At 42.3% G+C, this 23,967-nt stretch overlaps 1 long non-coding RNA gene across 1 annotated transcript; it reads left to right on the top strand.

Annotated features, from left to right (window-relative positions):
• The first annotated feature begins 4,616 nt into the window (after positions 1–4,616).
• On the top strand, positions 4,617–16,169 carry LOC147580156 (uncharacterized). The gene is made up of 2 exons (XR_015251890.1): positions 4,617–4,915; positions 15,954–16,169. It is a non-coding gene; the product is annotated as an uncharacterized LOC147580156 (long non-coding RNA).
• The last annotated feature ends 7,798 nt before the right edge of the window (positions 16,170–23,967 follow it).

Raw genomic sequence — 23,967 nt, 5'->3', positions numbered from 1 at the left:
GAGTTCTGAACAAGGCATATGTGCCTAAGTTGATGTTTGGTTATGCACATTCTGAAGTCAGTGACACCTATTGGTCTGTCTTTGCCTTTGAGAAAAGACTCTGCATTGTAAGTGCTGCCTGGGCTGTTCCCTGAGAAGCCAGAAGATCAACGGGTGTCAACGTTGGCTTCTTGAGAGAGGTCACTTTGCTCGGTGAGAGACTATGAGTAAAAATAGAAGTCCTACTGTAGTCTCTCGGGCAAATGACTTATTCATGGGTTCTAAATTATTGAGGTCATTGAAGAGAGTGCTATTTTAATCTTTAGGAGAGGAGAAAATGGGGTGAACTGGGCTTTAGGGAAGGCTGTATCTTCATAGGACAAAAGGTGGATGGTATAAACAGTGACTGCCGGGAAGAGAGTGGGCACATGCACTCTGTGGTGGGCATGTGCTCAGTGGTTGACTCTCAGAAGCCTTGCGTCTGTGGACAAGTCTGCCTCATGTGGACCCACTCAGCATGAGGAAGGGCCCTTTGCAGATCTGTGTTGGCATTGCAGGCGGGTTCCTTAGCTAGAGTGATTTTACAGGAAGAGCTCTCTGCCACAAAATACTGTCCCCACCTTTTGTCACTTTTCCAGAGCTTGAAGGCCTTGTTTTTCCTCCTGAAATGCACACGCTCTCTGGAAAACTTCACACATTAATGGTATATCAGTTGCCACTTCAATTGTGGGTGAATGCTCTTGCAAGAAAATGAATCGATAATTGATTGAGAGAAAAATGGGATGCAGAATAATCTTTGGGGTGAGAGCAGGGGAGGACGGTTGCAGCAGATGAAGGGCCTGGGATGTAGAATCATAGAAATGAAGACTTCAAGAAAGAACAGAAAAATTGACAGGGGCAATCATATTATTTGCAAACAAGGTATTTTCCCTTCCTGAGCTCCTTAAGGAATCCTGGATGATCTTCTCTTATATCCATTTTTCATCCCCTAATAACAACTTCTCACTCAGATTTAATCAATAAGTATTTTTAGGTAGCCTATGATATGTTCAGCCTTGTGTGTGGATTGCTGGTTTGTTTTTTTGTGGGGCTTTTTTGTTTTTTTTTTTTTACAGTTTATTTATTTATTTTGAGGGAGACAGAAAGAGTGCAAGTGGGGGAAGGGCAGAGAGAGAGGGACGGAGGACCCAAAGCAGGCTCTGTGCTGAGAGCAGGGAGCCCAACGCGGGACTCTAACTCACGAACCATGAGATCATGACCTGAGCTGAAGTCAGATGTTTAACCGACTGAGCCACCCAGGCACCCACCCCTGTTTTGTTTTGTTTTGTTTTTCATGTACCATTCCTTTAACTTTTATTTCTTGGTGCCCTTTGCCCATTTAGCATTCTTTTTGACTTCTCAGTGTCTTCCATTTCTAAAATTGGGAATTCTTCAAATTTGTGGGTTGCGCTTACCTCTAACTTTATAAGCTCCCTTGCAGTTATGACGTGAGCCTTAATCTACCCCACCCCACACATGAGCCTTTTCTCACCCCAGACATGGAATTGAAGGCTGGCAGCCCAAGAAGGCAGGGTGCTACAGAATTCCTTCTGGGAAGAATGGCGGATGCTACTTCCATTTGCCAGCGGCAACGCCCTTTGTCCGCAACATGGCATTGGCAAATGGCAATGTCTGTGCTGCCTTACCTTCAGGCCTGTGCTGTCTTCTTGGAAGCAGCTCTGTGGACTACCCATCTATTCCTCCTAGGTATTCAGTGAGCTAACCAATATCCTCTTCTGCTTAAATTCACAAGGGTTGATAGTTGTTGGGTACAACTTAGATTTTTGGTGTTTTAAATGTATTTAACACCTACAAGTTTTTAAATGTACCAGCACTTTACAAACATTAACTCATTTAATTTTAATAACTAAGGGTCTAAGTAGGGACTATTATTATCCCCATTTTATACATAAGGAAACCAAGTTACAGAGAAGACACATCATTTGCCTTAGATAACTCTGTTGGTCAGGGGCAGACCTGGGATTCAAACCCAGGCTGTGAATCATTAGGTGCCCCTGCCTCCCAGGCCAATCTTTCCTCATGTCTTACCCTGAAATTCTTCTCACTATTCTTACCTGCCCTCATGCTTGGACATTCCTCATCCCATAATGAACCATAAAGGCCGGCATCTAGACTGGCCTGGTTACTTCCCCAATTTACAAACCAAGTCATTAAAAAAAGGGTAGGTATTTCCTTCTGAGACCTAAAAATACTTCTTGACAATTATAAGGAACAACTGTTCTTGAAAAATTGTAGTGTTTGCCTCAACTAAGTAGCTGTGTGAATGCCTAATACTTTGTAGACATAAGGAGGAAATATTGCTGTCAGTTAGGGAACAGCAAAGCCAAAAGAAATATTGATATTAATTCAAGCCAATTTATGAGACCATTCCTGGTGTGCAATAGGCTATGTTGAAATCTTGAAGAAAGTAGGCTATTTCTATGTTGGATGTTGAGAAGAAATCTGTGATAAATATCATCGCTGATTCTGAGGGTTTTATGGTTTATGCTTCTGTCTTTGTCTTTCTCATTTCAAGCCCTCTGTCTTCATATTAATTGGTTCATGATCTTGAGCAAAGCAGTAAGTGGCATCCAAAAATACATGCCTCTCAGAGGGCAGGGAACCAAGCAAGGAGAACCGTGGTCCCAAAGACTCATCAGTGCTCTGTTCCCTTTTATTCCTTCTGGACCTGTCACAGCCCCCTCACAACTCCTTCTGCTGGCTATTGCTAAGTGTCCAGCACCCCCTTTGAAGAGGATTTTAAAAACAATGCAGTTGCCTTCCACTTAGGTCACATATATGCTTGAGAGATTTGCCAGAAGGTTTCAGTATGTGAGGAGATTTTTTTATAAGTGAAAGGCAACAGTTGAGGATTGGATAAGAGAAGAGTGGTCATATACATCGACAGTAGGGACCTGGGTGAAAAGTGGGAAAAGATTCTCAAATGGTGAGAGTAAAAAGGCATAAATACTGCAGCAGGGGAAACTATGGATTCTCCTTTTTGGCTTAAAGAGGAAAAAAAAGTACAGGTAATTGCCAGTTAGATATGAGAGAGTAGCCCGGCTTAAAGCAGGAGTGTATCCATCCCATTATGCCACCTGAGTGGGCTCTGACAGGTTGGAATATATAGGAAGCATCAAGAGGACCAGGAGGGAAGAGAACAAGAGAAGAGAATGAAATTAGGCATGTCTGTAATACCATACTCTTCAAAATTCCAAGGACTTTACAAAGAATGTGTCTGGACTAACAAAAATCCCCATAAAGGGTAGCCACTGTATAAATAAACACAAATTAGAGGTTCAGGTATTCTTGTTGCAACACGGCTGCTGTGGGCATTCCATTGCCTGCTGCATGCCTGCAAGAGGTTCTAGATGGCATGGTTCTCCAAGTTGGTCTGGGGATGTCTGTGGTTCCCAGACACTTTCAGGGCATCTATAAGGCACTGAGACATCAAAGGAGATGAGTGGCAACCCTGTCCTTCAGGTGGACACATTTTGAAAGGCGACTGCTGTTTGCTCTCTGTGATCCAGAGAATAGAGAAAAAAAGAATTTCGCGTTGTCCATTTCAGGGAAGCTTCTTGAAGTGAGTGAAGGAACTGTGTCCAAGGACAGTGTTCAGTGAGGCGTGGTTTTCTTCTTGTCCTTATGCAAGCTTTTTCCTGAATGTGCCACAGACAGCCTCCCATATTTTCTCCTATATTCTGACCCCATAGAGACCCCCCTCCTCTGTCTCCCCATCCTTCTACACAAAATTTCAGTGGCACCTCCTATGGGAAGACCTCTTTGAGCACCTCTACTACCCCCAGGCAGACTTCATTTCCTCCTCACCTGAGTCCCCAGCATTCCAAGAGTTATTATTGTGTATTGCTTGCAACTCGTTGTCTACCCCATGCTGAATGTTCTTCCTTTAGAGGGAAATGCACAGCTTCTTCTTCTTTTTTTTAATATAATTTATTGTCAAATTTGTTTAAAAAAAAAGTGAGGAGATATAGTCTTTGACCCTAAGCATGCTTCTCGCCCACACAACTGGACTCTGGGTGGCATTCTTAGGAGTCTCTCCATTTATCTTTCCCAGGTCATCTGAAATATTATTTCCCTTTTCTCAAACCTCACTCATTCTTTATGACCTGAGCCAAACCCCAACTCCTCCATGAAGGGATCGATGGTGACTCTAATTTTGCTGGCCAAACTTTTCTCTAAAATACTGTTAAATTAAGACTCTGTGCCACACAGTGTAAAAAACAGATATTTCTAATCTGTATTGGATTGTTTCCTTGTTTCCTGTGAGTTACTCTCATCCCCTATTCAGGAGTTGAGCTTCTGAAGAGGCTAATTTATCATATACTTTTTATATTAGGTGCTTCCCAAACTCCTTCCAGCTGCAAATAAAAACTCCAGCTCAAACTAGCTTCAACAAGAAGGACATTTCTTATCTCATGTAGTTAGAGGACCAGCCATTGGGTGGGCTCTAGGCTTGGCATGTTGGGGTCTCAGCTCCACCTCTCTCTGTGATGCTCTGCCTTCTTTTATGAGTTGATTTCATCTTCGGGCCAGTAGGAGAATGGCTGTGACCATTCCTGAGCCCCTTCAGTTATGACAATATCTGGAGAGAATAAATGCCTACGGGAATGTGGAAACTTATTCTATAACTTCTTCAGAAGACCACCTGACACCGGAATTAACCAGAATTGAGTTACATGGCATTTCTTCAACTATGCGAGGAGATGGGATTGCCATGAGGGCTGCAAATTGCCCCAGAGCTGAGGACAATATCAGTTTCCTCAAGGTCATGTATGGTGATGATGAAGGAGGTGAGATATTTGAACATAAAAGAAGGAAGAATGAAGGATGAGCATCAGATAGACGATCAGTGGTGGACTGGGGCTGCCTTGTGCAGGTTTGTAAGAGCCAACTGTTAAAGTTAGGAATTTTGAGCGCTAGGGTTCAACACAATCATTATCAAAAATTAAATTATAATAAGCTTTCAATTAAAGTATATTAGGGGCACCTGGGTGGCTCACTCAGGTAAGTGTCTGACTCTTGATTTCGGCTCAGGTCATGATCTCACAGTTCATTAGATCGAGCCCCTGTTGGGCTCCATGCTAAGCTTGGAGCTGGCTTGGGATTCTCTCTCCCTCTCTCTCTCTGCCCCTCTCCTGCTTGTTCTCACTCACTCTCTCTCTCTCTCTCTCTCTCAAAAATAAATAAATAAACATGAAAAAATAAAGTGTATTAAAGGAAAGGTAAAGTCACTACTTCCTAATTATTTTTATTACATCACACTATTATCTATGCTTTTGATGTTATTTACAGTTGTATCTGTATGGTAGAAATACTACGTAATGGAGAACTACTGTGCACTCTCAACCCTGTATTCAGTGATATCACACTGATCACTTGAAAAGAGCCATGGTATGAGTATTTACACCATGGAAACAGTGAAATGATACAAATCAGGGCTTGATTTATGGCTTGGCTGATTATCATTTAAGAAAGTGATGGAGAAAATGTTATCAGTGTATATTAGAACTAAAAATGTGTTTTACCTGTAGCCATTATATTGTGAATAGCACAAAATACTGAAGAAATGGTCTTCCAGGTTTCAAAAGCCATTATTTGAAGCAGCAAAGTCATTTGCATCATTGATAAATGAGTTAAGTTTTGACAAAAATCTTCCTTGTTTCACTTCCATATTACTCATTAACATAAATGAGCATAGCAACCAACGTTCAGGTCAGAGTTACATTCATTTGTTACCAGCAACCATAGAATAATCATGGGTACAGGAGTTCAGAAAAAAAATCAACAAAAGCATTCTGTGAGAATCAATTGGTTTTATGAAATTCGCAATAAAAAATACTGCAGGGGCACCTGGGTGGCTCAATTGGTTGAGCAACTGATTTGGGCTCAGGTCCTGATCTTGCGGTTTGTGAGTTCAAGCCCCACGTCTGGCTCTGTGCTGACGGCTCAGAGCCTGGAGCCTGCTTTGGTTTCTGTGTCCCCCTCTCTCTCTGCCCCTCCACTACTCGTGCTCTGTCTCTGTCTCTGTCTCTCTCTCTCTCTCAAAAAAAAAAAATATATATATATATAAATTATTAAAAATATTGTATATTTTATTATTATTTATAAGTTTTGTGTTACACGCCCTTTATATTAGTAAAATCTATCATGTAAAGTACTGATACATGTAGCACATATACTATATACAGCATGAATAACTATATATATATATATATATATATATATATATATATACACCTGCCCCTGGATTGCCCATTGGTAAACATTATCAGCACAACACAGGGACCACCAATATATTTACTACAACATCCTCAATGACCAACTAACTATAGTTAATTTTTTTTTTGGAGGGTGCCATTTAGAAAATATATTGATCCGATTTTAGATCTTCTCAGTAAGTTGAAAGATTCAGAATCATTCACTAAGTTTATTTTTATGGAGATAGAAGTTTGAGTGGGCACTTTCCTTTGCTTTAGTTTGCTGGAGATTTCAGCAAACCAGTTATTTCCTTATTGGGTCTGTAGTGTGAATCAGTCCCAATTCCTGGTAATAATAAGCCACACTGATGAAGAGATTTACAGTGATAGGAGTGTGTTCAGTTGGGAAGGTGCTCAGCTCCGAGTTTATACCAAGGGAAATGAGGAACTCCATTCATAGAATGTTTCTGCCTCCTTTTTGACTTGCTTTTCCCTGATGAGCAGATCAGCAATCACCAGCTGTTCTATATTTCTATCATGTTACCCAGCAGTAGGAAGAAAGAAAAGTTTTTGGCCCCTGGAAGTGCATGTTAAAATTTGAATCTCTTCCCAGGCCAGATGTGATTTGGAGATGTGCCCTCCTTGTGGAAGTTACTCTCTGGGCTTCATTCCCAAATGATAGTTTCTCTTCTCAGTAAATGTGATACATGTTGAAATGGAAAATGAAGGAAACCTAGTCATTATGGTTTTCTCCATAATATTATATCTCTTTATTGCTTATCTCAACTGTGCTTCTCTTTTAGATTCTCAATATGGTTAAGCAAATTTGACACCTCATCTCTGGTTGTTGTTATTATTATTATTATTATTATTAGCATAAGGGCAGTAATTTATTGATCCTCAATATGCATCAGGGACTAGGCCAAATATTTACCTACATCTTCTCTAATCCCCATAATGACCACAGATAGAGATAATCTTTTTTTTTCTTTTTTACAAATAAGTACACTGCAACCCAAAGAGATTTAATACCTGGGTTTTTTTTAAGTTTTTTTGTGTTTATTTATTTTTGAGAGAGACAGAGTGCAAGTGGGGGAGGGGCAGAGAGAGAGACACACACACAGAATCTGAAATAGGCTCCAGGCTCCACACTGTTAACACAGAGCCCAATGCAGGACTCTAACTCACCAACTGCAAGATCACGACCTGAGCCGAAGTCGGATGCTTAATCAACTGAGCCACCCAGGCGTCCCAATAACCAAGGTTTTAATCAGAGTCTGTCTGACACCAAAGCTTCCATTTTTTTTCAGTACACCAGGATTTCTTTCCTCCCCCAATAACTCATTAGGACACAATCCTATTGGAGAAACATATTGAATGATTACAAATTTTAAAAGTTGCATTTGAATAATAGGCAGTAAGCCACACTGGACGTTTTTACCTTAAGCCTGACCATTTGCTAAAGGTCCATTAATAGTATTGATTTTTTTTTAATTGACTTTTGATATCCTCACAAGTCTACTAAGGTCAAGTGGAGCCAGGGCAATAAGTACTCAGAGAAACTCCCTGACAACCTAGTGACAATCCAGGCACATTGGGGCACAAGGTCCTCTGTTTCATTGGTTTTATAAACCTCTTGGTATTTGGCTCTCAGAAAGCAGGCTTGACTTCAGTCTCTTCAAATATAACCACGTAGAATTTTTTCATGTTTCATTGTGTAGTTGGCATGCTGCAGGGGTCCAGCAGTGCCAGAAACGAAGTGTGCCCTATCTGAAGTGGCTATTATTTTCCTGGTGGAATCCTAGCCAGAAAGGGGCTGCATTAGGTGTAAAGCCAACCAGGCAAGGAGCAAGAAGCCTTTCAGCAAAGGGATCCTTTACTATTATGGAACGTCTTCATTCTAAATCTCACATTGTGCAATCTGAAGACATAAAAAGGGGACCAAGATAGCACAGAACCACGGCAATTCCTGGCATCCACAGCCAAGTGGCATCATGCTTAGAGAGAGAAAGGTATCACTGGTGTCCTTTTACTTCCGTGGAATGCTTCTAAATATCAGAACCAAAAGCAAACGGAGATGCTTTATATCACAACAATAGAGATGCGCTATGCCATTACAGGTCAGGATAGGCTTGTCCAAGTTTATAAGCTCAACCCAGTCCTCAGATACACAACTAACTTCAGCCTCCCCTAAGAAGATTCTCTCCAGCTCCCTTTATCGGATCACTGACATGAGCAATGAGAGCAGCCTTGGAATAAAGGAAGCATCACTAAAATACAACAAAGTCCATGGCAATTTCTTCAAAATGTTTTCCTCCTGTACCTGCTTAAAGAATTATGAAAAACTATATACCTCTGACAGTTTTAAAAAAAAATTTTTTTTAACATTTATTTATTATTGAGAGACAAAGAGAGAGCATGAGCATGGGAGGGTCAGAGAGAGGGGAGACACAGAATCCAAAGCAGGCTCCAGGCTCTGAGCTGTCAGCACAGACCCCGACGCACAGACCCCAACGCAGGGCTCGATCCCACAAACTGCAAAAACCGCGAGATCATGACCTAAGCTGAAGTTGGACGCTTAACTGAATGAGCCACCCAGGTGCCCCTCTGACAGTTTAAATTTACAAATTTTACCATGCATTTTTGTAGTTGCAAAGGATGTAGTTTCTGACATACAGTATGTTGTCTATGTGCATTCAAGATCTTTTCAACAAAACCTTGAAGTTACAGATTTAGTGCAATATATTGACAGCATCTACCACATAAACTAATTGACAAAGGGAGTCCTCATTATCAAACTAATAAGGAAATCAGGAATGCTTTGTGTCAGAAAAAAAAAAGTAATTTAAAAACTTCAGCTACCCTATTTAATATGCATTTCCCCTTGACAACCTTCTCCTAAGTGTGAGAGAGAGAATGAGAGAGAACAGAGTGTCACCTGGATGACATAAAACCACCGCACTCTTCAATATTTCTCATCCAACCCTTCTTGGCTTCCTGCCAGGGGACCCTCCCTCGGAGGGATGTGTGCTTGAGTTGACCATTTGTTTTTACTCCTAGAGCAAAGGGCTTGGTAGCATTAACGGTGATTAGTGTGCCTTTCTGTTCACATGGGAGAGTGTCTGTCATGAAGATGGAGGTAACAGGAGACTGTGACAGCAGAGACGTTCTCAGGCAAAGTATTTAGGGAAAGGTTATAGGGAAGTTGAGCCTGAAAGATTATCTTCTCAAAGCTTTCGATGCTGTGTACAGATGGCAAACTCTTCCTGACCCCAGAAGTAAGCAAACCATATTTTTGAAAAGCCACTGTTTCGAGCCACGTGTATGGAAACGAATAGGGTTTTGTTGTCGGGATTCTGTATTTATGAGTTTCTGGATCTTCCTTCCTTCTTCCCTCCCGTTTCCCTCCCTCCCTTCATCATCTGATAGGAACAGGGAGCACCTGTTTCTCCTTCAATATCAGATGCTCTGACAGTCATTAAAATTCCCCATCCTCAAATGGGATAGAAGTTGCTCTCTATTTGCCTTTCCTTAGGGCTGACAAAAATGTTTCCTCCTTACATCGAGACATGACACAGAGAGAATTTCCCATTAAGTTCATGAAGCATAGTATCAGAGCCCCTCACTTTCATAGTCTTTTCCAAGCTGTTGGGAGAGATCTTTCATTTTTTCAAAGTACTTTGGTATTCTCTTACTTAAAGAGGACCCCTCCCCCAAAATGTATAAACTTCCCACCTCATTAGGATTTCCAGGCTTAGAAGATAAAAATTCAAGATGCCCTGTTAAATTTAAATTTTAGATAAAAAATTAATATGTTTTGTTACTCCAAATATTGAATCAGACATAGTTATACTAAAAAAAAAAAGTGGTGTTGTTAATCTGAAATTTTGACTAGCAGCAACTTTTGTTTATCTGCTGCCCTACCTGCCTCCAAACTTTGATCCTCCCTTGTTTGGACACTGAACGACAAGGTAAGCTTTGCTGTTCCCAAATCAGAAAAAGATATCTTTAGCTTTGTATTCCTAAACTCTTCTCAGATTATAATACGAGACTTTGAATGTCTGTCCTGACCAATCTTATGCAACATTTTTTTTTCAGCACATTTTTGCTGCAGAAACACAAATCAAAATAAGTTCTTAATTCTGGGAAAATGAGAAACTCTGTTTCTTCTCTAGTGGCAGACAAGAGAACTAGGAAATGTCACTGTTGTTCTTTATGTTGGGATTTAGCATAGAACATTTGTGCTTGGAAAGGAAGCTCCTTAGGTGGCTACAGAGAAGAAACAGCCTGAGCAAGGGAGGGGAGAAGTAGGCTCAAGAAGGTTTTGTTGCAATAGGAAGTACTGGAAACTAGTGTTTCTCAAATGTTTTGGACCTTGACCTACAGTGAGAAATACATTTTTCGTAGTGACCCACAAACACACTTCCATATATATGTGAATGAAACAAAAATTTCATGGAACATTCATCATTACATGTACAATTATTACGTATAATGCACACTGATATTTTCTACTCTGATCTCTTTCTCTCTCTCTCTCTCTCTCTCTCTCTCTCTCTCTCTCTTAAAGAGCTGATTGCCCTCAACCAACTGATGGACCATGATCTGTAGTTTAGAAACCACTGCACAGAACTGCTCAGGGAACTGTCTGTGGTGGTCTCGGACAGAAAAGGATTTCCATTGCATCACAATGGAAATCAATGAGATGCTTCCTTCATTGAGAAGATTTTTTTTTTAAGTGTTGCACTTTTTCTTAAAAATGCTTTTTTAACGTTTATTTGTTTTTGAGAAGAGAGAGACAGAGCATGAGCTGCGGAGGAGAGAGAAAGAGGGAGACACAGAATCTGAAACAGGCTCCAGGCTCCGAGCTGTCAGCACAGAGCCCCACGCGGGGCTCAGGCTCACAGACCGTGAGATCATGACCTGAGCCGAAGTCGGATGCTTAACCAACTGAGCCACCCAGGTGCCCCGATACTTTTTTTTTTTTAATGTTTATTTATTTTTGAGAGAAACAGAGACCGTGAGAGGGAACTGGGCAGAGAGGGTGGGAGACAGAGGATCAGGATCTGAAATGGCCTCTGTGCTGATAGCAGATAGCCTGATGCCGGGGCTCGAACTCACAAACTGCGAGATCATGACCTAACCCACAGTAGGACGCTTAATTGACTGAGCCACCCAAGCACCCCCTTCATTGAGAAGATCTTGCACTGAAAACAATGTTAACTGAACAGCACACTTAGCAACAGTTCGTTCATGTTCTGGTGTGAGTTCCTTTTCCTTTCACAAGGGGGAATAAATGCTTCCCAGGTGACCACCAATCCCTCAGATGATGCTTTGAGAAGCAGTTGCAAGCTAGAGTCTGACACAGAAGAGATGAGATAAAACCGTGGAGGAGGGGTCCAGAGGAGCATAGAGGGGATGTGTGAGGAGGACAGAAGAGCGAATGGTGAGTGTCTCTTGGAAAGCCCATGAATACACATCACTGAGACCAACATACCTGATTTGGAGAAGATGTACATACTTTTCCAGAGATCCCATCCAACTGGAGGAAAAAGTGCCTCTCGGACAACTGGCCCAACAACAGAAATTTAATCCCTGCATGGAGAGGAATGGGTCTGAGAAAATGTGAAGATTTACTGCAAAGAACTCTACTGCTTTTCGTTACTCTGAAAAAAATGAACTCCACCTCCCACTCTCTACAGTGTTTGTGTCAGATCCCATCCTTTCTCTTGGAGTCCTCAATTATTTTGTCTAGTCCCCTCCATCTAAGTTAATGACCTTGCCTTATGCTTTTTAGAGAAAGTGGAAGGTCTCAGAAGGGAATTCCTTTACTTTTTCTCTACTAAACCTACCAGCCCCCTAGCACTGCCCTCAGTCTCCCATCCCAAAGAATGTGATCCGTGTCAACATGAAGAATTAAGAGAATCTCCATTACCCCATGACAAGCCCAGCATACAAACCCTAGATTATATTGCTGGGTTCTACTGAAACAGAAAAACAGGTGAGAGACAAGTAAATAATGCTGAACAAAACAGATCCATCAGGCTGCCAAACAGCTTTATTCTAATTGCACTCTAAATCTTGGAATTTGAGAAGAAAATAATATGGATTAACAGGCTCTCATCTCTCTTTAGATAACATCAGTGGTTTAGCCACTCCTTTGGAAAACTGTCTCTAAGTCATACTGGTTGGGGGAGGGCTATCAACTGTTCATCCTTGCATGTGTGGTGGGTTCCTGCCCCACCTGACACCTTCCAGCACTCGCACCTTTGACTCTCTTCTGCCATCTTTCATCCTTCGCTCTCTTTCAGATCCTTCTCATCCTTCCCGAGCTTTCAGATATGTCATGGTATACCCATCTCAAAAAAAAAAAAAAATGTGCCTCCATTTACGCCATGTCCTCCTCCGGGGTCTGCGCTCCCTTTCAGCTCCCCTTCACAGAGAAGTTTCTCTGAGGAGTTGCCATCTGCATTTATTCCCCTTTGCTAGCCTGCCTTCAGCACCTCTACCCCTCCACCAAAAATACTCGTTATGAAGGTCATCAGTGGCTTCTTTATTGCTAAAGCTAACGGAGACTTTCATTTCTCACCTTCCTCAACATTTTAGCAGCTTGAGACACAGTTCTGTCTCCCTTGTCTTTGAAAGACTGTGAGTTTGGCGTCCCTGATAACACATCTACTCTCTTGGCTTTTCCTCCTTTTTTTTTTTTTTTTTTTCTTTTAGAGGACATCCCTCCTCTATTCTTTACTGGCTTATCCATCTTGAATTGATCTTTGAATGTTGGGATATCTCTCTCGCATCAAGAAAAAGACACTCCCTTAATATGCCCCACTCAGGTAAATGGCAACTCCATTCATTCGATTGCTCCCTGATCAAGTCCTGTTGACTCCACCTCCAATACCTATGTCAAGTGTGTTCACTTTACTCAGTCTCCAGTGCTACTACCCTAGGCCAAACCACCATCACACTTCACCTCTTTTCTTGCCATAGTTTCCTCATTGGTCTCCGCATTTCTAATTTTGCTCTTACTTCCACCCTACCCACCAATCCATTTCTCATACAGCAATCAGTAATATTTTTAAAACAGAAATCAAACTATGTCACTTCCTTGCTTGAAAATAAGAAATAATTTCCCTTTGAACTTAAAATAGAACCCAAGCTTTTGAACATGGTCTACAAGGCCCTGTGTCATCTGAGTCCTGCCCATCTGTCAAACCATCCTTCCTTCCATTCTCCCATGTAACTCTCTATTACACAGCCCTTCTCTTACTTCGTTACATGGTCAAGATCTTTCCTGCCTCAGGCCCTCTGCACACACTGTCCCCTCTTCTGCAATTGCCCCTGTCCTTCACCTGCTCATCTATCCTTCAGGTAGCAGTTGAAATATTAATTCTTTAGAGAAACCACTCCCAAATCACTCATTCCCACCTCTTATAATCTCTTAACACCCTGTATTTTCTTCATAACAGATACTACAATTTATAATTAAGTAATGATGATCTCTATGTTCTTTTGTTTGTTTGCTTAATATTTAACTGCAAGTTCTAGTGCCTGGAATAGTACCTAACACATTGTAAATGTTCAACAATTTTTAAATGAATGAATGAATGAGGAATATGATGACCACTTGTATTGAATGTACTCTAAACATTCACAAGCCGTATCTCCTTCAACCCTAGGACTACTGACATACCCTTCACACAATGCATGTGACAGGGCCAGACATCTGTTTATCATCTACCAGTGGTGTGCTGGAATGGGCTTGTATAGGCTTAAGAGAGCCAGTTCTGGACATCTCTTCTCAATTTCACATTTAGTGACATCATGTTAGTAGCTATGTTGGGAACACTTATACCACCAAAAAATAAGCAAATGGTGGAAATCAAGACTTTTTTCTTTAGAAAACCACTTTACCAGCACACCACTGGTGTCTCCTATACACCCAGCATCATGTTAGTAATTATGGAGCCACCATTAAAAATAGGTCATGGTCACTATTTAGTAAGTTTCCAGTCTAGTTTAGGAACTATGACATACATCAGGAATCAAGAAGAATCAGGATACAGATGGGCAGTGTGAGAGCATCGTGATCAGAAAAGGAAGAAATCAGTATGGGTTGGTAACAATGGAGACTCAAGAAGGTGGAACCAATGCTGAAATCAACAGATGGAGAGGATCTATTTAATGAATAGTACCACGAAGGGCAATCCTGACAGAGGAGCAGGGAGGATCCAGGGCTGGTCGTGAGCCAGGGAAATGGAGTTGGAATGGGAGTGGGAAGAAAGTGAGAAGATTGTCTCAGTTGGAAAGAGTTGCTCTTGAAAATTTCTTTTTAAATGTAACTTTGGTTGGGGCGCCTGGGTGGCGCAGTCGGTTAAGCGTCCGACTTCAGCCAGGTCACGATCTCGCGGTCCGTGAGTTCGAGCCCCGCGTCGGGCTGATGGCTCGGAGCCTGGAGCCTGTTTCCGATTCTGTGTCTCCCTCTCTCTCTGCCCCTCCCCCGTTCATGCTCTGTCTCTCTCTGTCCCAAAAATAAATAAAACGTTGAAAAAAAAAATTTTTTTAAAAATAAAAAAAAAAATTAAAAAAAATAAAAAAAAAATGTAACTTTGGTAAATTGGGTTATATATATTTTAAGTTTATTTATTTTGAGAGAGAGAGTGTGTGTGCATGTACATGCAAACAGGGGGGAGGGGCAGAGAGAGAGAGAGAGAGAGAGAGAGAGAATCCCAAACAGACTCCACACATCAGCACAGAGCCCAACTTGAGGCTTGAACCCATGAACGCCAAGATCATGACCTGAGCCAAAACCAAGAGCGGGAGGCTTAACCAACTGAGCTACCCAGGTGCCTCTGATCATATTTTTAAATGAAAACTTTAGTTAAAGAATTTTTAAGGCAAGTCTTTTTCTTTTTTCTCTAATGGTGAAGTATTTAAAAGATCAGCAATCTTCCTTTATTATTCATATTTAAGTTTTGACCAGTAACTTTCCCTTGAAACCATGGATATCCTCCCAAGTCACATCTCCAACCCACTGGATGACCTGGCAAGGTGAGGGCTTCCCCTATCTTGGCCCTCAGCTCCTTCTTGTGGAATGAAATGGTCCAACTTGATTGTCCCTAAGGTCCTTCATAGCCCAGAAGAACTGTATAGTTGTCATCTGCCTCTTGGTTTCAGCTCAGGTCATGATCTCACAGTTCGTGAGTTTAAGCCCCGCGTTGGGCTCTGCATTGACAGTTCAGAGCCTGCTTGGAATTCTCTCTCCCTTCCTCTATCTCTGCCTCTCCCCTTTTCTCTCTCTCTCAAAATAAATACATACATACATAAAAATAAATAAATAAAAACTTTAAAAAAATAAAAAATAAAATACTGCTTCCTTTTTAAAAAATGTTTTAAAAAGGAAGAAAAACTGCAGAGTTCTAAATGGTTAGGCATGTGAACTACATTTCTAAGTGAGTCGAGGAAGGCCAAGAAAACATCATTCTAAAACTTCCTTTCCTGTGATTAAAGGACTCCCAGGGGTTGCATTTGGGCACAAAAGGGTGAAGTAAAACAACCCTTTGGCTACAGAGTTAGGTCAATTTTCTTTTAGCCAGAGAAGGGATTTGGCATCTGAGGATATAGCAGGAGACCCCATGGGTTCTCCACATGAACACCATTAGGGAAGTCCAATAACCATTTGACAGGGAAATAAGGTCACTATTTTTAAATCAACAGGAAAAGAGCAGAACATCAAGAGAGAAGGGTGATTTATCCTGTGACCAGAGTGCACAGAATCGACTGGAGAAACTAATCAAATCAGACTTGATAAAGCCGATGCTGCCTTATATCCCCTGTGCCTAGAAGCCTTGTCAAGCTGGTCTGCCATGGATCCTGATTTAAAATACAAGCTGACTCCTTCACCCCTTCTGAGTAGCAATCCAGCTGCATGGATTTCAGTAATTGGGTTTTTTTTAATCATTATTATTAACTATAACGTGAGGCTTGATGCTAAGTAATGGCAAAGGGCTGGTGTCTATTGACACACAGGCACCCATGGAATCCCCAGGTAGGGCCGGATCTGGGCTCTCCAGGGCCCCCTTTTTCTCTCCCTTTCTGCCTCCTCCTCCCCAAAGGCAGGAAGAGCTGTTGCCAGGTTGGCTTGTTCAGCCCACTCATCTCAAGCTACCCTGAAGCGGCAAGACGGCAGGCAGCCAGCCTGATGTTCTTTCCCCGTTCAGCACAGCCCAGCTGTGGCTCAGTAGGCCATGTTGGCATCTGGCTCAGAGAGAGGCAAGGCTGAAATCTTCTGAGTCTGGAGTTACCGGGTCCAGCTGGCTGTGGCCATGGCAGAATATGAGGGTCAGAGCTACGCTACCCCAGAGGGCAACAAGACATTTGTTTGGGGCCTGAACCTTTTGATCTTTTCAGTTGGAGGATGAAGGCAGTAAAGGTCTGGTGCTCAGAATGGTTTAATCCACCATAGATTTAATAAGTGCCGCACCAAGGGTAGAAAGGTGAGGGTGGTGGGGCGAGAGGATTAAGGACATGGTTTCTGCATTTGAAGAGTTCACAGTCAAATGTGGGAGATTTTACATGAACAAGGGAATAGAACAAATGGTAATGTAAACATATGCACAGGTTGCCATGGGAGCTGCCACCTGAGCTGTGTTGTGAAGGAGGAGGAAGAGTCAGATGAAGCAAGTTAGGGAGTTGCAGGCAGAGGGGTGTGCACAGAGCATTAACAGCTGGAAATCCCAGGGAGGCAGCATTCGGTGAAGGAGGGACTTGAGAGTCTTGGAAAGGAAACTGAGCTGTGTTTTGCAGGAGTTTGGGAGCCACAGAAGGGTGGTGAATAAGGAAATTATATGACCAATTTGCAAAGATAGATCCCTCTGGTGCAGGGATAGGGTGGGTTTAGAGAGTGAGACTGAAGTCAGACAGATCCATTAGGCTTGTGCAAAGATATCGGTGCTCCAAGGCACCTTTCTGATAAGACAGAAAGGAGGGGTGGGTCTCAGAAGAACTTGGGAGGAAATATCAGAAGAACTAGAAGTGCTTGATGATGGGCTGAACCTGTGGGGTGGGATGATGAAGGAGAGGGATCTGCCTAGGAAGTCTGCCAGGTTTCTTGCTTGGGTGCTGTGGGTAGAGCTGCATTTTGCAAAATATGTGCCTTGTAACACCAGCTCTGTGGATGTGTGAAGGTATTGTGTCAAAAGCAGCTATACCCTTAGATAAGTTTGCGAAACATCAACTTAAACAAAACTAAATCAGATCTCTCTGCTGCAGGACTTCTCAGAGCCTTAGTATGCTGTGGCTGCTGCTAACAATAAGAACTATCATTATTAGGCATATACAGGAGTTCTACTTGTTATGTGTGCTTTGAGCAATTTGGAAAGAAGGAAAGTCCCTGGGAAGACTGTTCTGAAACTTGAAAATAACCTGTAAGCAAATACACAAATGTGTACTAATAATGTAATAATATGGGTCATGAAGCAAGAAGTTCCTAGTGCAGGTGATATGAGCCAAAGGCATTGTGGGACATGGCCAGGTGCAAGACTAAATATTTGATATACATTATTTTAGGTTCCCATAACAACACTGTGGGGTATGTGTTCATGGCTATTTTGCACGTGGGGAAATAGGGGGTCATAAAGATAAATTAACTAACCAAAGATTACCACACATCTAGCAAGGAGTAGAATCTCGCCCTTAACAATTCCATCGTATCATTTCCATGTGCTAATGAATATAGTGAATCTGCAAGGAAGGGACAAGATAGCATATTGTGTCTCCCAAAATTCAGTGACCACAGAACCCTGTGTTTACGGAGCATCTCACAGGATTAGTGGTCCTTGGAGTGCATTTTGTGGGGAATAATGCTGTTCATTAAGATCGGGAGTACAGATTGATAAAAAGGAAATTACATTTATACAAATCATTGTGGTAGAAGGTTGAAACTTGCCATAATAGAAACACAGCTAACATGTTACAGAAATCCAAAGCGGGCAGAGATTATCTCCAATATTGGTGTCCAGGGAAAATATCAGTGAAGATGTTATTAGCTTCAAGTAACAGAAGACCCAAGTAAACATGGCTAACCAAAGAAATTTATTAAAGCACATAACAAAACCCAGAGATAAGACAATTCCACTGTTGGTTAATTCGGTGGCTCAACATCAGCATCAAGAATGCAAGACATTTTCTGTTTCATTGCTTTGCCATTTTCAATATGTTAGATTGTCCTCTGAGGCCTTAAGGTGGCCGGCATTGTTCTAGATGTCAGCTGCAGACAGCAGCACTGACATGAGTATTAAGACTGCACATGGACCTCTCACTGGGCTCTCAGCAAAATGGTTGAAGAGGGGGGTATTGAGTGATGTTACCAAGAAAACATCTCTTTCTATGCCAAGAAAAAAGTGACACTTCCTGCTAAAAGCATTTCAAACATTTCTTGAGGCCATTCCCACACACAGATTGAACTGGGCCGAGTGAACACAGACACAGGGCACTTACTTTGGTGAAGAGGGATGAGCAGCCAGGAGAAAGCAGGCAGCCGGGTCTCAGCTGAGCACACTGGAGGAAAGCCAAACCTGTGTGATGGCTGTCCTGGTTGCTGATTGAGTCAGCACACCATGATGACTGATAACATCAAAATAAGGGCCATCCATCCAGCACAAGGCATGTCCTCTGCAAATGGCACAGGCCAGGAGTATTGTGGGGCCAGAGACACAGAGATGATGAAGTTTATTGTCAGTTCCCTAGTGGGCTATGTGATAGACTATCCCAGGCCTCAGCCAGGAGGTGCGCTAAGAGTGTGCATTCAGCCAATTCTCAAAAACCCTACTGTTATCCTCATAACTGGGTGATCAGAACACTTTAGGCCTTTTTATTTTTTTTTTTAAATTTTTTTTTTTTCAACATTTATTTATATTTTTGGGACAGAGAGAGACAGAGCATGAACGGGGGAGGGGCAGAGAGAGGGAGACACAGAATCGGAAACAGGCTCCAGGCTCCGAGCCATCAGCCCAGAGCCTGACGCGGGGCTCGAACTCACGGACTGCGAGATCGTGACCTGGCTGAAGTCGGACGCTCAACCGACTGCGCCACCCAGGCGCCCCTAGGCCTTTTTATTTAGAGGACTCTGCACTAGGTGAGACCTATCTTTGGCTCAGATTGATTCTAAGAATCAAAGTGAACAGAATTTAAGAATTCTGTCCTATGAAGGCTCATTTCTGAATTACAAAAGCACTAGGTAAGCTGTAAGCCCCCTTGCAAATGGTGTCCCCTATTATTAGGAAACATTAAATGGGTTCTTGGCATGACTTTGGAGGAAAAGAAAAGGGAGGGGAAGGGATAGGAAAGGGAAGGGAAGAAAACAGAAAAGGGAGACTGAAAATAAAGAAAATGTAGAGGTGCCTGGGTGGCTCAGTCGGTTAAGTGTCTGACTCTTGATCTCAGCTCAGGTCATGAGCTTACAGTTTGTAAATTCAGCATGGAACCTGCTTGGGATTCTCCTTCTCTCTCTGCCCCTCCCCAACTCGAGCTTTCTGTCTCTCTCAAAATAAATAAATAAACTTAAAAAAAAAAAGAAAGAAAAGAAAGGAAATGTAAAGGAGAGTAAATGTGGAATAGTTTATATAATGGAAAACAGGAAAGAGAGCATCTCTGGTATCAATTTCATTGGAGATTCATTCTGTTTTTTAATAGCAGATTAAAAAATGGGTTCTCATTTAATGATGCATGAATACAGTACAGTGTAATGGAGTATCAGGGCAAAAGCAGTCAAAAGACATCTCACACAGCAGCCTCTGAAACAGCTCTGGAGTCTAGTAGTTTGGAGTTTCAAGTTTCACGGTGGGAGATGACAAAAAAAGGGTACTAAGTTCAGGTTTCATCTGCAAATGTTGAAAAAGACTAGTGAGGACGAAGTGTTATGTTGAAGAGCAAACTTCTCAAAATCAAGAGAGCTCAACCCACCAAATGACGTGGGAAAGAGGTGGCAGGGAGGCAGGGGAAGGCCAAGGACCTAAAAAGGAAAAGGAGCCCTGGGAGAATGGGGCTGCAGAGGCAACAAAATTTTATGGGTCTGCAACCACTCTGTTATGTGCTTGGACATGTCCAATCATTGAACAGGGAACGCTGAATTTCAAGGCCATATCAATAACATTTAGACTTATAAAACACAGTTTAGGTTGCAGGCTAAAAGCAGTATCAAGTTCTAGAAGAAGCGAGTCAATGTCTGCTCAAGAGACAGACATGGGAAGAGGGACCATAGCAACAGTTTGTGTGAGAATGACTCACGTGAGCCATCATTGGCCAAGGTTATCTGGAAGGTAGTGGATATGCTGTAGTTGTAAGGACAAGTTTATTGGGTCTTAAAAAGCAGGTTGTGTGGGGTCTGGGGGATTTGTCTCCCTTGGTTTCATGTTACAAATAGAGATGGCTGCATCTTATATCACCAATCCTTCCCTCTGCTCTCTAATAAAGGAAGAGTAGCTTACATGATGGGTGAGCTTGCGAGAAGCTAAAGGGGCCTGTCTCATCTCCTTTCTTCTTCCTCTTTGGGGATCTGCCACCCGTCCAAGAGCACACATCCCACTGCACTCCTCCATGGCACCCACAGGGGAGACCTGGAGACCCAGGGCGACCATGAACGATGGAGGAGATAAGTCAGATTCAGGGATGCATATTAGGGAACCAATTGTTGCCGCACTCCCAAACCGTGCCCTCCAAGTTCAACCAACCTTGTAGTGGAAACACAGGTGATATTTTTATTTCCACCTGCCCGACTCTTACATCTATATCTCAGTTGTTTCTAAATTCAAGGGGACTCTCAGGGGTACTATTTCTGACCCTTTCAAACCCCAACATCAGGAAGGCAGGGAGAAAAACCAGAATCAAAACTTTTCAGAATACAGTAAGAAGTAGTGGGTTTAAACTTGCTTTACCAAATAAAGTCCTGATTCTATTGCCTGGCATTCAAGGCTCTTTATGATCTGAAAACAATATATCCTTGGGTGTGATCTAACACTACTTCCCCGTGTGGGCACCACTCTCTGATGGCATCAGACAGAAACACACTCAGCACTCCACTGCCTCTGTGCTTTCGCTCAGGTATTCCCTCCAAATGGGAGGCCCTTCTTCCCATTTTTTTCATGTCCATATCTGGCCTATTCTTCAAGGATTAGCCTAAATTTCACCAAATCCATGTGTGCTTCAGTAGGTCCTATCTAGACGTTTCCTACCCAATTCACCTCCACTTACTCCTTTTCCCTCAATTTTCTTTAATTCTTAGGTGGCCATGAACTTTAGGTGAGGCAGCACTCCTGGGAACCAAACTCCATAGTGACATTTCCCCTTGCCAATGATTGGTTTAGGAATAAACATGTGACTAGGTTTTCCTCATTTAGAAAGAACTTCAAGGCTGGGGACACATTTTCCCCCTGACTCTTGATACTCCCCGAAAATATTACATAAAAACTCCTTCAACACTGTAAGTTTCCCTTTCCCTAGCATTTGAACATTGCTCTTTTTTCTCTCTTTAAGCCCACTATCACCCTTTCTTCTTTCCTTTTCTTGTATTTTCAAGGACACTTTATTTCATTCTTCCCTGCCCTTCTCATTCTTTTCTCGTAACCCTGATTTATAACTTTGTGCATACAGAGGCCGCTTTTAGGCAAACAGTCTTCAGCGATGGAATGTGAAACGGGCCCACAGTCACCCCCTGGCCAAATACAGACAGGCCCATCAGGCAACCCACCTCAAAATATCCATGAGCCCTAACTGACCAGTGGGTTACTTACTACTAGGCACAGTTACCAAAAAAGGAAAAATTCCATACTTCACCATGCCTTTTCTTCTCCCCCCTTTAAAAACTGTCCCAACCTACTGCCTCATTGCAGACAGCCTCTCCTTTGCTGTCCTGCCCACTGCTCCCTTCAGGTGTATTCAATAAACCTCTACCTCCTTTGTTCTGCCTCAGGTGAATTCTTTCACTGCCTGTGTCAACGGTCTCCATCCCATTGTTGCCCCACATTTGGGGGCCCCCATCTGATTGGGAGAGATACTCCATTTAGACACCAAAGTACCTGTTTTCTTTTTGTTTGCCTTCCCCCCCCCCCCCCCCCCCCCCGCATCAATGTATTCCAGCAAATTCTTGTCCAGCCAGGACTGTCTATGTTGGTCTATAAATCCTTTGGCTCTACCCTCTTCTTTGAGAGATTTCTATATACCCCAAATTCACTTGTTCTACCTCTTGGATACCCTTTATTTTTTGCCTGTTCTAGTAGAAAGACACTGCTGACTTCTGACAGGATTAGCTTCAGCTATTCTTGGGCTATATCTTTCTTTCACTTTGCATTTAACATCTCTAATCTATCTTACATACAAATCACATCGTGCATATCCATTCACCTAGCTCACTCCCTTTTTAATGTAAAGTACAGATGACCAAACTACAATAAATAAGTAACCTTCCATCTTGTTGTTGACATTCTGACCCTAAATATTTGGTCCATGGATCACTTCCTTAGGTCCAGTTCTTTCACTTTTGCCCAAGGTTATTGTGTTGTCCTAAAACCACCTTCTTGATCTAAGTAGGAATGGTTCCCAAACTTCAAGTACTTGACATCACTTTCTCTTTCAAATTTCCTTGTGGGTTGTTCATAGAGATGTTTCTTCCTAATTCTCACTGCAATCTCATATTCATAGAGGTGGGGGGAAGAACTGGTTTATTAATATATGTATGTTCTCAGCTTCCCCATGCTCCTCTCCCCTCTCCTCTAGGACTAGGTAAAGGGAAACACACAAGCTTTGTTGAACTGAGATGGAGAATATTTGGAGATGGGAGCCTCTGGTAAAAGGTGGAGAAAGGGGCTGAGACATAAGAGAGAAGCTAAGTGATTCATAGAAGAGAGGGGTTGCTGAGGAGAGAAGAGTTGAAGAAAAAGCCAAAGGGGAGAAAGAGAGAAGGAGAGAGGGGTTTCATGTGCAAGAGGCTCTAAAACACCCTCCTTCAGATGGGGAGGAACAGCTTCTGAGAAGTTTCCGAGGAAATTGCCAGTAGCGCAAGCACGAGGAACAGTGGAAAGTCAACAGTCAGGTGTCACTTAGGCCAAGTCACCAAACCAGATCTTAATACCTACCTAATTGCAGTTTCAACTTTCCCCAGAAATAGAGTCTCAACTGGTCGGTCAGGAATTTCCAGGTCAGCACTGATGAGGTAATGTGTCATATGGACCCTCTCTATTCCCCAAGGGAAGATGAGGTAATAGGCCCCATAAGGCCCTCAGATCTTCTGCTGAGGGAAAGTGACCTTGCCTGGGAACTTCCTTCTCTTTTGGTAATAACCTCCTTGCCCCATCATTCTGCCTATAAAAGCCTTCCACTTTGTACAACTCCTCAGAGTTCCCCTCCCCTTGCCAGATGAGTTGCTGCCCCATTCATGAATCACTTAACAAAGCCAATTAGATCTTCACATTTACTCAGTTGAATTTTTGTCTTTAATAGATTTTTTCATCAGCTTCGTTGGAAAGTAAAAACAATGGAGATCGAATGAGAGCTGAAGCAGTTGGTCTCCCAAATCCTGAATTTTTATGAATTTGTGAGACCTACATTCTCTATTTTTAACAGTGAACCTTGTCCTAAGTGTGTAACGTGCCTTTGGGTATTTGCTGATGGTGATACAAAGTCATCATGGCTATCTAGGTATTAAAAATAGTTATTTCATTTTTTTTTTTTACTTTTG

The sequence above is a fragment of the Puma concolor genome, chromosome B3 (genome assembly GCF_028749965.1).
Source record: "Puma concolor isolate L17-30 chromosome B3, mPumCon1.1.hap2, whole genome shotgun sequence".
Taxonomy (NCBI): domain Eukaryota; kingdom Metazoa; phylum Chordata; class Mammalia; order Carnivora; family Felidae; genus Puma; species Puma concolor.
Note: the sequence above shows the minus strand (reverse complement) of the source record. Positions and strands in the feature narration are given on the sequence as shown.